Consider the following 16,564-nt stretch of genomic DNA (forward strand, 5'->3'; position numbering starts at 1 on the left):
GTATATTCATTCTGTAGTCTAGTTCTTATTAATTGAAAACTCTTTGATCAATGTTTAATATATTCGTTGCCATCCAAGACACTTTCCCTGTATTAGAAGAACTAACACTGAAGACGAATGATATGGTGAAGGGGATATGTGATGGACAACTCTCATTGCAGTGTTTCCAAAACCTTAAGCATCTTAACCTCCAATTCTTTCCCAAGACATCCACTACTCTTCCGTATTCCTTCATTCGGTCTCTACCAATGCTTCATAAGCTTGTTATAGACAATGCTTCCATTTGTCAAATAGTACAATCTGAAGGACTCAGGGACCAGGAAAGGCATACATCAGCATTCTATCAGCTAAAGGAATTAAGTTTGTCTCAACTTCCAGAGTTGACGTTAAAGACTTTTGAACCATCTTTGCTGTCTTTCAAAAATCTAACAACACTGGAAGTTTCGAGATGCCATGGGTTCATCAATTTAATCGTATGCTCAACAGCTAAGTGCCTGACGCTACTGGAAAGATTGAGCATAGATGATTGTGAGATGATAGAGGAAATCATAACGTGTGAGGCTGAAGAAATACAAGGCGGCATTGTATTTCCCAAACTGAAGTATTTGCAGCAAGTTGCCTGCCATGTCTAGCAAGCTTTTCCTTGGCCCATCACTCGTTGGAATTCCCAGTCTTGCTAATGGTGATGGTGACAAAGTGCCTCCAAATGAGGAATTTCTGCCAAGGAGATTTAAGCACACCAAGGCTGGAACAAATGCACTTAACAAGAGATGAGGAAGGTGAACTGCAGTGGAAAGGCGACCTTAACACTACCATAAAACATATGTTCGATGAAATGGTACAAATCATTTAAAGGATTTAAATTCATGTGTTTTTACATACGTAGATAGTTAATTGAACAATTCTTGGTTTGTTATGATCATGCACAGAATGTGCAAAATTCTGAGGTGACGGAGGTTACCGATCGGTCGCCCAAGCTGGAATAAGGAAATAAGTTTGGGTGCGTATGCGAAAAGCCCAATTTCGTTTGAATTCAAAACAAATGGTAATTGACTCTTCTATTTTCATCATGGCTTAACTAATGCTTTATAAAGTGACCATAGAGACGCCTTTTCATTGTAGGTTGAGTTGCTCTCATCAAGTACGAGGCTGCAACTTTTGGTAAAATGTGAAAGGTTATTTCAGGTTTTGTAAAACTACCATTTGAACTGTTCCATTTCACATTATACCCTCAAAATTGAATTTCAAGTGCATCATGCATGGCATTGGGCTACAAACATGTAAACTTTTACTTGTAAGGTTGACCCCTGTTTTAAGGATTTGCCAACTTTTGATGGTTACCATATCAATGTCTGCTTAAAGCTATCAAGTATCTTTACAAATATAATATATATATATATTATTCCTTAATGAGGGATAAAAGTAGGCAATTATCTACTAATGATACGGCTGATTCTGAAAAGACGGCCGAAATTGAATCAATGGGTTGTTGGTATTTGCCTGATGGAAGAACAGGGCCTAATGTTACGTGGATTCTGATCAAGTTTTAAATTTTCAGTTGTAGGCTCTACTGATTGTTGCCATTTGGTTGTTGATCCTCTGATTTTACGGTTGACTGTCTCACTTATACGTTGCAAGGTTGGCGGGTCTCAAGTATGAATTTCCAAGCCGGCTTTCATCCATAATTAACCAAGTGTTCTAATCCATGGAGTTTATGGTTTATTAGTGTAACTGTCCATTTGGTTATGGATTGGTTCTTAAGGTGTTTTGATATTTTGAATGTTACAGTGTTTTCTCCAAGCAACACCCTTTAATTTCTAATCAATTTTATTTGTTGAGGGAAAAAAATATGAGGATTAATCTTATATTTTTATTTGTATATTTTATATCCATTTTATAATTCATATTTGAGATTTGTATTATGCGTTTAATATTTCATTATTTATTGTCTATGTTACTCATTGTTGCAAAAAAAAACAAACATAGTGCATGCATAAACCATAAAAAAAAAACATAAGCAACTAATAATGAAATATATTAAAATGAAGAATGGCAATTGATTTCGAATTTCCCCAATTTCGTAAATATATTAAAACATGTGTCTCTAATCTTTTCAATTTCGATATTGAAAAATTGGTATTTCTAAAATATCTGAGTTATTCAATTATTTCTATTTTGAAAGTGATAAATTAAAGACAATTAATCACAACGTTAATATTTTTCATCAATTATACATAATTTTCTTGGTATAATGATAAATTTAGCCCTCAAAGTTTACACATTCTATCAATTTGTCATTGATTTAAAAAATTTAACCCACAACATTTACACATTTCGTCAATTTAATCATGATTTAACATATTTAACCCGTAATAATTACACATTCTATCAACATTTACATAAAATATATAATCATCAAGGATTAAATTTATTTTATACTAATAAAAATATGTATAATTAACATAAACTATTAGCGCTTGATTAATTGTTCGTGGTTACTTTCAAAATTGATAAGGATTAAACTACTCTATTTCTTTTAGAGTGACCAATTTGTTCAATATCAAAAGATATTTTTATTTTTTAATTTCATAGGTAAGAAAATCTCAAAAAGAAAATCTTTGAAATAAAAAAATAGTATGTTTTATATAATTATTTAAAGTTACTCTCACATTATTTTTTACCCATTCAAAGCTAGCAAGTCTTTTATGTACAAAATGGTATAGCTCTGCAATTTGGATTAACATATTGGTCACCTCCATGTGAAGTGAAAGAAAATTTACAATGTCACACAATTTGGCTTTAAACCCTTTAAAAAGAGTTGCATTTAATCCTCAACATTTTAAAAAGAGTTAAATTATTATTTAACGGAAACGTTAAATTTTGAAATACATATAATAATTCACGGTATTTCATATATATTTTAATTTTTATGATTTTTTTCAAAATTTTGATTTTGAATATTATTAGAAAATTATTTGGTACATTGTTAGTGGAGTTTTAAACTCCAACAAAATCAATGGGTTAACAAGTGTCTTCTGAGGTATAATAAAATATTAAAAATAAATATTTAAAAAAAGATATATATCAATTTATATATAAAGAAATTATAGTTTATTAATATCTGAATTAAAATGCTTTAAACTAAAACTAAAACCAAAATTTTCTTATATTGTAAAATTATTGTTAGAAATTTTAGTATAACAAAAACATATTATTGATATTAGTGACTAACATAACGTAAAAACTAAATTAGTTTCACAGGCTTTCGTAATTATTTATATGATTAATATTTTAATGATTTAACCATTTAATTTATCAATATAATTGTACTTGTAATGCATGAAAATTTTCGAACCGATTCGATATCTCTATATCATATCGATCTAAAATACTCTATATACTAATATATAATCAACGATTGAATTTTTTTACAAAAAGAAAATAGTTAGAAGTTTTAAATTTACATAAAATTTGACATGTATAATCTGCATGAATAGACAATAAAATATAATGATTAATTAGATCGTTAAAATATTAATTATATAAATAATTATGGAAGTGTGTAAAATTCCTTTAGCTTTTACATATATAAGTGGATCCTTGTCCTTAATGTTAATAAATTTTAATTTTGTTATCACATAATATTTAAATTATGAATTAATAATAAATAATAAATAATATAGATATAAATAGGGCGAGTATTTGGTACACTGACAACGTACTTTTTTTATTCCACAAGTAGTTTTAAAAAATTGACATATGTCTCTCTCTTTTAAATATGTTACTATACCATTATAAGACACTTGTCAACCTCCTGACCCTACTTGTAGAGTCTAAAACCTCCACTTACTAAATAATTTCCACAATTTATTATTAATGTTTATTGGACAAAACACGTTAGCTAACAAAATAAATAAATTATAAATAAATACATATGAAATAAAATATAAATAGAATTATTTATAATTAATTTATTAAATATGAATCAAATAAAAACATAAGAAAAAGTTGAAATAAAGAAGAATTGAGATTTTACGAGACGTTGAGGCTTGTGAAACACAGTTTCATACGGTACTTGGAGAAACGTTAGTCGAAATTCTCCCAGGATACAACAACAAAAGTGATCAAAGTAGTAGCACCTCTACAGCAATCAACGAACGAATTTTGCCTTTTTCTATCACCGGAATGTTTGAAAAATGGAGAGGAAAAGGAAGAGTTTTGAAATGAACAGAATTTCGGCATAAAAAATTATGTCGCTGAGGAAAAATAAATTCATATTGGGCTTAAAATATCCGCATGGGCCCAGTTTCATACGGTACTTGGACAAACGTTAGTCGAAATTCTCCCACGATACAACAACAAAAGTGACCAAAGTAGTAGCACCTGTACAACAATCAACGAACGAATTTTGCCTTTTCCATCACCGGAATGTTTGAAAAATGGAGAGGAAAAGGAAGAGTTTTGAAATGAACAGAATTTCGGCAAAAAAAATTATGCCGCTGAGGAAAAATAAATTCATATTGGGCTTAAAATATCCGCATGGGCCCGAGTGGTCCGAACATTACAGATTGCCCACGTCATGCAGGTGCGTGCCCAACCCCATCAAATTTGGACCTACACCCCCTATGCGTGAGACAATGTTACAAGTATAGTTATTCAATTGTTTTTAAAGAGAGTTCACATATATAAGCACATCTCACACTTGGTATTTAACCAATGTGGATCTAAGTCTTTACTTTTTCTCAACAATATTTCCAAGTAGCTTACATTGAGCATCAATTTCTCATTCACCACTCAACCATTTTGAGCATATGATATGCCATTGTAAAGGAATCATGGAGTAGAATATGAAACCATAAAATTATGATTCAACTCTCCACTTTTACCTATTGAGAATATGCCTCAAAGCTCCCATAAAAGTAATTTTTCCAACAATATTTTTAGATTGACAAGTGTCCTATAGGAGTATAGTAAAATATAAAAAAAATTAAATATTTTAAAAAAGAGACATAATTTTTTTTAAAATAGCTTGTGGAATTAAAAAATATTGCTAGTATACCAAATAATTACCCATAAATTATTGCTTTAATCAAAATATAAGAAATAGGTATAATTTTGAATTAGTTTAAATTAATTTAAAAGAAATTTAATTTCATGATAAAAAATTTATATTTCAAAATAATTAGAAAGATTTAATTTTAAACAATAATTAAAAACAAATTTTAAAAGATGTGTTGTAAAAATATTCAAAGTGTAAAAAGACAATTTATTCCTTCAATGCTTAGGAAAAAGTATTCCTTAAAAAAGATAATTATTAGAAAATATCATTAGATATATTAATAAAAGTTATCTATTAACAAAATCACTTTAATTGTCATAAAAGTAACATTAAGCACATATTTATAATTTTAAAATTTTAACTCTTCAATGGTAGTTAAGATTATGCAAATGAGTTTTCTTTTTTTTTTTCTTTTTTTTTTTAAATATAAGATAATTCAAGTTTTGGTCTTCGTTATCGCTGTGGTTATTCAGTTTGCTCTCTCAATGGAGTTTGTTATTGCCATCGTTGGCTCTATTGTGGCTAAAGCTGTAGAGAATACGATCTCTCCTATCAAAAACCATGTCAAATACCTTTCCAATCATCAGAAATATGTTGAGACCCTCAAGAACCGAGCTAATAGGCTGAAAGATGCAAGGGACGGAGTACAAAATTCTGTTGATGCAGCTAAACGAAACGGTGAGGAGATCGCAGCTGATGTTGACAAATGGCTGTCTGCAGTCGACGAAAAGATCCTTGAACAAGTATAGAAAGTGATGCAAGATGAAGAAAAAGCAAAGAAAAAGTGTTTCATTGGTTTGTGTCCCAATTTCAGGACTCGTTACAAGCTTAGCCTGAAAGCTGAAGAGGAGGCAAAGGCTGTTGCCGAGCTACTTGAACATGGCAAGTTTGAAAGGGTTTCCTATCGTGCAGCTCCGCAAGGTATCGTGGTTGCACCAGTTAAAGGTTATGAGGAATTCGAGTCAAGAACGTCATTTTGAACGGAATAATGGAGGCACTAAAAGATGATAGCGTCAGCGTTGTTGGGGTGCATGGTATGGGTGGGATTGGAAAAACAACGCTGGTCAAAGAAATCGCTAGAAAGGTCAAGGGCAAGTTGTTTGATTCGGTTGTCATAGCAACCGTAACTCAAGCCATCGATATTGAGAAGATTCAGAACCAAATTGCAGACTTCTTGGGCTTGCAATTTGAGGAACAGAGTATGGTTGGAAAGGCATTTCGACTACGAGAAAGATTGAAGGAAGAGGAGAGGATTCTTGTTGTCTTGGATGACATTTGGGGAAAGGTTGATATTGAGGAAGTAGGGATTCCTTTGGGAGATGAACACAAGGGCTGCAAATTACTATTAACTTCTAGAGAGCTCAATGTTTTATCAAATGGGATGGATGCTCAGAAAAATTTTCCCATTGGGTTTTTAAATGAAAAGGAAGCCTGGGACCTGTTCAAGAAGAAGGCTGGCGACTGTGATGAAAGTTACGATTTGAAGCCTATAGCTATGGAGGTAGCCAAAAAATGTGCAGGACTGCCGATAGCCATTGCGACGGTTGCAGGGGCTTTGAGAAACAAAAGATTGTTTGAATGGAAGAATGCTTTACGAGAACTGGAGAGGCCTTCGTCAAGCAACTTCACGGGGATAGCTGCGGCATATTCAGCTATAGAGTGGAGTTTTAATTATTTAGAAAGCGAGGAAGTTAAGCTGACTTTCTTGCTTTGCAGTGTAATTGGCCATAATGGTCTCGTTGAGGACTTGGTAAGATATACTCTAGGTTTGGGTTTATTTGATGGTGTCCACACTTTGGAAGAAGCTAGAAATAAAGTATTGACGGATGTGGCTAATCTCAAAGCGTCTGCCTTGTTGCTTGATAGTTATAATGATAAGCGCTTTGATATCCATGATGTTGTTTGGGATGCTGCTATAGCTATTGCATTGAAGGACTACCGTATGCTTGTTTTGAGAGATCATGCTCCAAAGGAGTGGTCCGATAAGGAGAAAATGAAGACGTGGAGTATGATCAGCTTACGTTGTCCTCAGATTATAGCTAACCTTCCTAAGGAGATGGAGTGTTCAGGACTTTCCTTTTTCCATATGGCCTATGATGGCGCGGTTAAAATTCCTCTCAATTTCTTCAAACAAACCGAGGGCCTCAAAGCCATAGATTTGGTCGGAATGCAGTTTCCATCCCTCCCCGAATCAATTATTCACCTTGCAGACCTTCGCATGTTGTGTCTGAAAAAATGTGCAGTTGATGACATAACCATCCTTGGAGAGCTCAAGAGTTTACAAGTACTCAACCTTTCTCAGTCAGGTATCAAAGAACTACCTAAGGAGATGGCACAATTGACTCAATTAAGGTTGTTAGATTTGCGTGGGTGTAGAGAACTCAAAATCATCCCACCGAATGTCTTATCAGGTTTGTCTAAATTAGAAGAACTATATATGGATGAAAGCTTTGTTGAATGGGAAAAGGGAGGAGTAGTTGAAAATGAGAGGAAAAATGCAAGCCTTGATGAATTAAACAATTTGCCTTGTCTAACTACTTTATATGTTCATATTCTTGATGTCCAAATGATACCAAAACACCGGTTTGTTGAAACATTGGACAGATTCAGGATTTTCGTAGGTAATTATGGATGATATAATTGTTGCAATAATTATGAATCTCCGAAAGCATTGAAGCTCATGTTATATACAGACATTGATTTGGACAATGGGATGAAAAAGTTGTTGATAAAGACAGAAGATTTGTGCCTAGAGGAACTTGAAAGCGTCAAGAATGTACTTGTGGAGTTAAATAATGGGAAAGATCTTCCAAATTTAAAGAGACTTCATGTCAAAAATGGTATGCATGTCCAATATATTAAAACGAACAAAATTGGATTTTCTGAATTATGCTTCATCACACTTGAAAATCTACCGCAACTCGTTAGCTTTTGCTCTCCAGACGAAAGGTGTTCCACTAAGCCCTTACTACTTTTCAATAAACAGGTATTTGTTTGGCTTTACTTATATTTCCTTATACAACTTTTATTTATATGCCCATTAATACTTCTAATAATAGAAATAAATAATATTGTGTAATGGTTTTTCGAGCTCAAAAATAAATTTCAAATCCAAAACAAATGAAAATTTAATTTTTAATCCAAACCGATTGAAAATAAAATTCAATATACAACCAGTATGTTGATTAGTAATATAAAAATTTAACTATTGATGAGAAAAATCCTAAAAATATAAAAGATTGTATTAATAGAACTTCACTAGGATGGTTAGGTGTAAAATCTAATACTCATCATAGGCATAAAAGAAAAATTATAATAAACAAGTCAAAGGAAACTAGAAAATAAAAATTTTCTGGTCATATTATGAGTCATTTTCGGAAGAAAACTTCTAAAAACTTAAAATATTTTAGATAATGAAATAAGTTATATAGTCAAAAACTTTTCTAACAAAAGAAAAGAAGTTGAAAAAGAATTAAAAGTCTTGAAAACAAGATTTACGATAAGTCATAAAAAAATAAATCCTATAAAATTAATTTGATAAAAATGAAAAAATATTTTTATTAGAAAATTCTACAAACACTAAAAAGTACAAACTATTATTCAACAAATGAAAATTGGAAAAATGATATTATTACTTTTTCAAATTTTAACCTAAAATTATTATACTTATATTGAAATTAATTTTCAATTTAGAGAATATAAAAATATTCTTTACATGCTTTATTAGATCTGGAGCTACAACCAGTTTAATTTACATATACCAATTCAATAATCTAAATTTAAACCCAACATTTTTTTAAATTCTGAAAATGAAATTTGAGCCCACGAATCGAACTAAAATTATCTTTAAAATCAAAATCATATTTTCAAATTATGTTACATACTATCTTTCCCTATCGAAAAAGAATTGTGTGTAAATATGTGCAATTTATTTTCCCTCACTTGGAAAGCTTGTAATTGTGTTTCATTAACACCAAAATAATATGCCACAACCAGACATGTCATTGGGTTACGAATTTGAGGAGCTTGATCATCAAAGGATGCGGTAAGTTGGAGCATCTGTTATCACCCTCTCTCGCTAGAAGTCTGGTGCAGCTCCAATGCTTTGTGATAGAGGATTGCAAGTGCTTAAGGGACATAATACTTACAGAGGAAATTGAAGATGAAAGGAAAGATGTGATTTGTTTCCCTCGATTAAACTCCCTGCATATAGATGGTCTTCCAAACCTCATCTTCTTCAACTCAGGAAACCACAATATTGAGTTCCCATTGTTGAAAGTGCTAAAGATTGAGCGTTGCCCCAAGTTAATAGAATTCATTAGTCAGAATAGTAATCAGTCCGGCATGCACGCTCTCTTCAGTGAGAAGGTGATTTATTTCATTAGTCTTACAGTCTTGCATAAATCTGTTGATTTGTCCTTGTTTTTTTTTTCTGCCTTCATTATTTGAGCTAACCTTATTATGGGCATGGATTATATATATATATATATATATATATATATATATATGAATAGGTTGTAGTTCCTAGCTTGGAAGACATGACTATCTCGAACTTGAGTAATGTGAATATGATATTTTATAATGACCTAGCACCAGGTTCCTTTAAAAATCTACGAACAATAAGTGTTCGGGGATGTGGGAGTTTGAAAATTTTATTTCCAGTATCAATAGCCAAAGATCTTCCACAACTTGAACATTTAAGCATCACTGATTGTGGAGTTGAGGAGATTGTATGGAAAGGGGATGGAGTGGAGGAGCAGCCTGTGAGGTTTGAGTTTCCACAAGTATCTTATCTTGAGGTTAGATGGGTAGAAAAGCTCAAATGTTTCTATGAAGGGCAACATACAATAGTCTGGCCGATGTTGAAAAAATTGGAAACAGATAGTTCTGCTTTGCTAAAGATAGTGGCATGGGAACATCTTAGATTAATCCAAGGAAATGAGGAGCCAGTTTTGTTGGGTGAAGAGGTATGTATATCATAACAACTATATTTCTTTTTATGATTTAAACCACTGCCACAAGCATCTCAAGTTGAAATATGCCACGATATATAATACATTTCTAATTTGATAAAACGTATAAATATTGGGGGTTAAATTTATTATTATGTAAAAATCAAAATTTTAAAAGTTAATTACACTAGACATCTCAAACTATGACCTTCATTTTAAATTAGTCCTAAAATTTAAAACTATTGAGGTTATATCAATTAGGTCTTTCTGTTATTAAATTCGTTAATTTAACCATCAAATTTAATCAGTGTAATATTTTAAAACCTTGGTGTTTTATCTCCACTGTTCTGCTTATATTTTTATCATAGAAAAAAATATATATATATATATAACAATGGTTGTTTATCTATTTTAATCTAGATTTGCTACTCTTCTTTCGGCTTTCATGTTCTGTAATTTTATCAATTTTAATTCTCAAGGTATTGTGTTTTCTTAAAACAAAATTCATCTATTCTGGATTCGTTTGATTTAATATTGATTTTGTTGGGATTTAATCATCAAAATCAAACACTAAAATTGTAAATCTTTTTTTTGTTTGTTTGTTTTTTTAAAGCATATAAATCAACATTGAGCCTAACTTGTTTATATTTAATTGGTTTCCAAGGTCATTCCCAAATTAGAGGAACTTGAGTTACAAAATTTTGGTGAAAATATTTAATATTATATCAATTTATATTTCCACCAGACTTGTTTCGACATATTAAAGTTTTTGCAATGAGTGGTGGCTCTCCATTTTCTATATTTCCTTTCGTCCGAAGATTCTACAATCTGGAAAGACTTGAGTTCTCTTGTTTTGATTTCAAACATGTAGTCCCTTATAAAGGAGACGACTGGACTCTCCCACCAATTAGAAATCTGAAATTGTTTTCTGCCAGAAATCTTAATCATATTTGGAGGAAAGATTCGGAGCTTGACCATATTCTTTCTAATCTTCAAACACTCACAGTTCTGAATTGTGATGATAGGATAAATATTAGAGCCTTCTCGTCATCTTTACAAAATCTCACAATTTTGAATGTGTCACTTTGTAAAATGATGACAAACTTAGTTACACCCTCAGTACTTAAGAATCTTGTGCAATTAACGACAATGATCGTAAGAGGGTGCACTAAAATGACAGAAATAGTGGGAAACGAGGGAGACTGTCATCAGACAATAGTTGTTAGTAAATTGAAATGTTTACAACTATGCAATTTGAAGAGCCTCACAAGCTTTTGTCCACGTAATTACAGCTTCGAGTTTCCTTGTTTGGAAGAATTAGTTGTGGAAGGTTGTCCTTGGTTAAAGATCTTTTCTGTGGGAGTTTTAAGCACCCCACAATTACAGAGAATAAAACAGTCGCGTTACGGTGAGAAATGGAGTTGGACAAGTGACCTTAATACCACCATACAACAGCTGTACACAGAAAAGGTACAAAGTTAATAAGTTCATAATGCTAGCTAGATTCCTCGTGTCCTAATACAATTAATTTTATTACTACTTCAATAACCATTGAAGAGTGTTAATCGTTATTTTGTTATTGTCTGCATTTTCTATTTATGATTGCTATCTAGTGGAATAATATCAGATTAATTTTTAGGATGAAGATTTCAACATCTCTGACACATTTCCGGAGTCGATAGAAATATGGACTAGAAACCCTCAAGAAATTTTGGGCATCAAAAACCTTAGCAGCCTGCAGTTTTATAAATGTAGCAACTTGAAGTACATATTTACTCCGTCTATGCTTTTGGGCCTCAATCTACTTCGAAGGATAAAAGTGAGAGAATGCAGTTCAATGGAACAAGTAGTTAGGGAGGAGGAGGAAGCAGTGACACATAAATTTACATTTCTTTCGCTACTCTCCGTAACAATCGAGTCGTGTTCCAGCTTGACAAATTTCCATTTGGGAAGTCAAGCTCTTGAATTTCCACAGCTGAGGAATATCAGGATAGCTGAGTGTCCAAAAATGACTGCATTTTCTTCCTCAGTTTCAAGAGAGAGTGCTGATGCAAGTGAAAACGTGGTTGGCAAAGGGGGCATCTATGATAACACTGCAACTTTTTTCAGCAACAAGGTAAGTTTGGTATTCAATATTTATCTGCACAACTTATTTCACATTTTCTTTTGATTTGATCAACATGAGTGTGTCTGGTCTATATATACATACTAGTGGTACACCTTGTCAAAATTTAATATAATAAAATCCATAAAATATTAATAAATAAGATGATGTTTAAAAAAAATTGGAGTTTAAAGTATAAATAAATATATAAAATAAGAATTGAAGGAAAACTTAAAGTGAAATACTAAAAACAATAAGAATTTAAGAGAAGTTTTAAATTAAATAGTAATAGACAATAAATAATAAAATAATAATAGAAAAAAGAAACCTAATCTTCCTTTTTTTTAAATTTCATATATAGAAAAAATCATTGAAAGAAAAAAAAGTTTAATATAATTATTTAAATTTACTTGCGGTTTTTATAAAAGTAACTCAAATTTTTGATTAATTATGAAAATGACTCAATTTAAAAATTATGTACATAAATTATTCGATTTCTATAGTGTTTGTTGGTGCCGCCAGACACAATGGCGGTACCGACCTACCATCATCAACCAATGATTGTATTTTATTTAAAAAAATAATAGTTTTTAGTAGTGTTTTTGGAAAAATTGGCGATATTAAACTGAAGTGTGATTATATAAAATATTCATGGACTTAACGAAGTAATTACTCTTTTTTAATTAGCGGAAAAAGGGGTCCTCCCGTGAATATGGGGCACCAAATTAAATGATTTTCATCTTTTGGTCTATTTGCATTTAGGTCTATCCCTTTTTGAAATTAAATTTAAATAACCCTTAAGAAATCTAAGAATAACAAAAATAAATCATTCTCATTTATTTTATTTTATTTTATTTTATTTTAAAAAAATAAACTTAAAAAATTATATAAAATTCTTATTTAAATTACCCAAATATATCCTCACACAACTTCCTCAAGTTTATCTAAATTCAAGCATTTTCAATTCATTCCTAGCATATTTAAATTTAGATAAACTTAAGGAAATTTTTGAGAAATATATTTGGGTAATTTGAATAAGAATTTTATATAATTTTAAGTATTTTTTTCAAAAAAAATGAAAATGGTTTAATTTTGTTATTCTTATATTTTTTAAGTGCTATTTAAATCTAACTTCAAAAGAGAACAAACGTAACATGCAAATAGGTCAAATGTTGAAAAACATTTAATCCCTTTTTCAACCAATCTAAAACTGTTAACCGCTTCAAAAGATCCCTGCACGTTTTATATATTCACATTTAGTCTGGTGTCGTCAATTTATTAGGCAAAACCACTACAATCTTTTTTAAAAAGCAATCATTGGCTGATGATGAGGCCAATGCAGTAAGCACTATAGATTTCAAGTCATTTACCTACATGATTTTTAAGTTGGATCATTTTCGTAATTAACCAAAAAAATTTGGTTACTTTTAACAGTCTAGTTGATATGTGAATATTAACCTTTAGATCAGTTTATAAATCTTCATACTCATCTACTCATTTTGATTGTCTTTCAAAGTAAAGAAGGAAGAGTGATACTATCTTATAATAATATTTATGTCAACAGGTTGTCATTCCTCGTTTGGAGCGTCTGAAATTGTCCTCCAACATTCATAAGATATGGCACCACTCATCCCCCCATCTATCGGATACCTAAATTTCTTGCAGGTGAAGAGGTGTCACAATTTGAAATACCTGTTCCCGTCTTTCTTAGCAAAAGATCTTGTGCAACTCCGATACCTTCGAATTTTGGACTGTAATATGATGGAACAAGTAATATTCACGGATGGATTGGTTGAGGAACATCAAGGGAGGAATCAGATGTTTTTCTTTAATCTAAGTTCGCTGTGCCTAAACGACCTTCCCAAACTCACGAGTTTGTGCTTTGAAAATTACTTTGAATTTCACCGTTTGGCATATTTAACACTAGCAAATTGTCCATTGCTAAAAACATTCATCTCTAAATGTGTACCCGGAGATGAACCTCAAATTGGCCAACATGTACAGGCAAGTAACTTGGAGGTTCATAACTCATCTCTCCTCAATGAAAAGGTAATTTCTTCAAGGATCCTCCTTTTAATTTATGTTACTTCGATTGATTTTATTCATTTGAAGTTCTTTCTTTTTCATACATATTTCAGTTATTAACCTAATGAAATGATTTATTAGGTTGTTTTCCCTAGTTTGGCGAAGCTGCAGATTCAAAATTGTGATTCGTTAGAAGAAATTATTGAGCTGCAAGGACTCATTGCTGATGAGTCACAGTCAACATCAGCTGCTCAATCTATTGTGGCTGAAACAGTGACGACCAAGTTTGTATTTCCCAAACTAAAAAACCTTGGATTGGATAAGGTGCCAAGATTGAAAAGTTTCTACTCTAGGATGCATACCACCCTGTGGCCTTCATTGAAACAAATGAGCATTATTGAATGCCCCAAAGTACAGATATTTACTCGACAATGTCCTGTGAGTCAGGTTGGAATCTCAAACCAACAACCCTTGTTTTGCGTCAACGAGGTAAGCTCACTAGCAGTTTCATATTCCATGTTCATTACTTGAGATTACCTATAAAATGCCCTTTCAATTTATGAGAAAGAAATGGAAATTATATTCATTTTGTAGTCTAGTTCTTACGAATTGAAAACTCTTTGATCGATGTTTAATATATTCGTTGCCATCCAGGACACTTTCCCTGTATTAGAAGAACTAACACTGAAGACGAATGATATGGTGAAGGGGATATGTGATGGACAGCTCTCATTGCAGTGTTTCCAAAACCTTAAGCATCTTAACCTCCGATTCTTTCCTGAGACATCCACTACTCTTCCATATTCCTTCATTCGGTCGCTACCAAAGCTTCAGAAGCTTGTTATAAACAATGCTTCCATTTCTGAAATAGTCCGGTCTGAAGGACTTAGCGAAGAGGAAAGGCACACATTGGTATTCTATCAGTTAAAGGACTTAAGGTTGTCTCAACTTCCACAGTTGACGTTGAAGACTTTTGAACCATCTTTGCTGTCTTTCAAAAATCTAACAACACTGAAAGTTTCAAGATGCCATGGATTCATCAATTTAATCGCATGCTCAACAGCTAAGTGCCTGAGGCTACTGGAAAGATTGAGCATAGATGATTGTGAGATGATAGAGGAAATCATAGCGTGTAAGGCTGAAGAAATACAAGGCGGTATTGTGTTTCCCAAACTGAAGTATTTGCAACTAAGCTGTCTGCCACGTCTAGCAAGCTTTTCCTTGGCCGATCACTCGTTGGAATTCCCAGTCTTGCTAATGGTGAAGGTGACAAAGTGTCCCAAAATGAGGAATTTCTGCCAAGGAGATTTAAGCACACCAAGGCTGGAACAAATGCACTTAACAAGAGATGAGGAAGGTGAACTGCAGTGGGAAGGCGACCTTAACACTACCATAAAACATATGTTCGATGAAATGGTACAAATCATTTAAAGGATTTAAATTCATGTGTTTTTACATACATACATACAAAGTTAATTGAACAATTCTTGGTTTGTTATGATCATGTACAGAATGTGCAAAATTCTGAGGTGACGGAGGTTACTGATCAGTTGCCCAAGCTGGAATAAGGAAATATGTTTGGTGCCTATGCGAAAAGCTCAATTTCGTTTGAATTCAAAACAAATGGTAATTGACTCTTCTATTTTCATCATGGCTTAACTAACCAAGACCCTCCAACCTCCTCGGAACAGTTTGAAATCGTTCCAAAATATGCTCTAGCAAATGTTCCAAGCCATCTCCTGCAACAGCTTTCCCTTACAGATAGTTTTCTCATTCGTGGCTGAGTCTAGTCTTAATTTTTATTTATATCTTTTATATCCAATTTATAATTCTTATTTGGGATTTGTATTTCATCATTGTTGAAAAAAAAAAACAATTGATTTCAACTAAGAAAATATTTAAAACATGTCTCTAATCTTTTCAATTTTGATATTGAAAAATTGGTATTTCTAAAAATATCAGAGTTATTCAATTACTTTCATTTTGAAAGTGATAAATTAAGGACAATTAATCAACGTTAATATTTTTCATCAATTATACATAATTTTATTGGTATAATAATAAATTAAGCCCTCAAAGTTTACACATTCTATCAATTTGTTATTGATTTAATAAATTTAACCCACAACATTTACACGTTTCATCAATTTGATCATGATTTAACATATTTAACCCATAATAATTACACATTCTATCAATATTTAAGCGAAATATATAATCATTAAGGATTAAATTTTTTATACTAATCAAAATATGTATAATTAACAGAAACTATTAGCACTTGATTAATTGTTCGTGGTTTCTTTCAAAATTAATAAGGATTAAGTTACTCTATTTCTTTTAGAGTGACCAATTTGTTCAATATCAAAAAGATATTTTTTATTTTTTTAAATTTCATAGGTAAGAAAATCTCAAAAAGAAAAT

General features: G+C 31.7%; 1 protein-coding gene and 1 long non-coding RNA gene across 2 annotated transcripts in view; both read left to right on the forward strand.

The window, feature by feature from the left end:
* Positions 1-16,564, forward strand: part of LOC105775681 (uncharacterized) — a 139,905-nt gene that overhangs the window by 41,537 nt on the left and 81,804 nt on the right. The gene's annotated exons all lie outside the window — the stretch shown is intronic.
* Positions 68-15,683, forward strand: LOC128031991 (uncharacterized). The gene is made up of 3 exons (XR_008189636.1): positions 68-779; positions 15,498-15,556; positions 15,652-15,683. It is a non-coding gene; the product is annotated as an uncharacterized LOC128031991 (long non-coding RNA).

The sequence above is a fragment of the Gossypium raimondii genome, chromosome 10 (genome assembly GCF_025698545.1).
Source record: "Gossypium raimondii isolate GPD5lz chromosome 10, ASM2569854v1, whole genome shotgun sequence".
NCBI classification, from domain to species: domain Eukaryota; kingdom Viridiplantae; phylum Streptophyta; class Magnoliopsida; order Malvales; family Malvaceae; genus Gossypium; species Gossypium raimondii.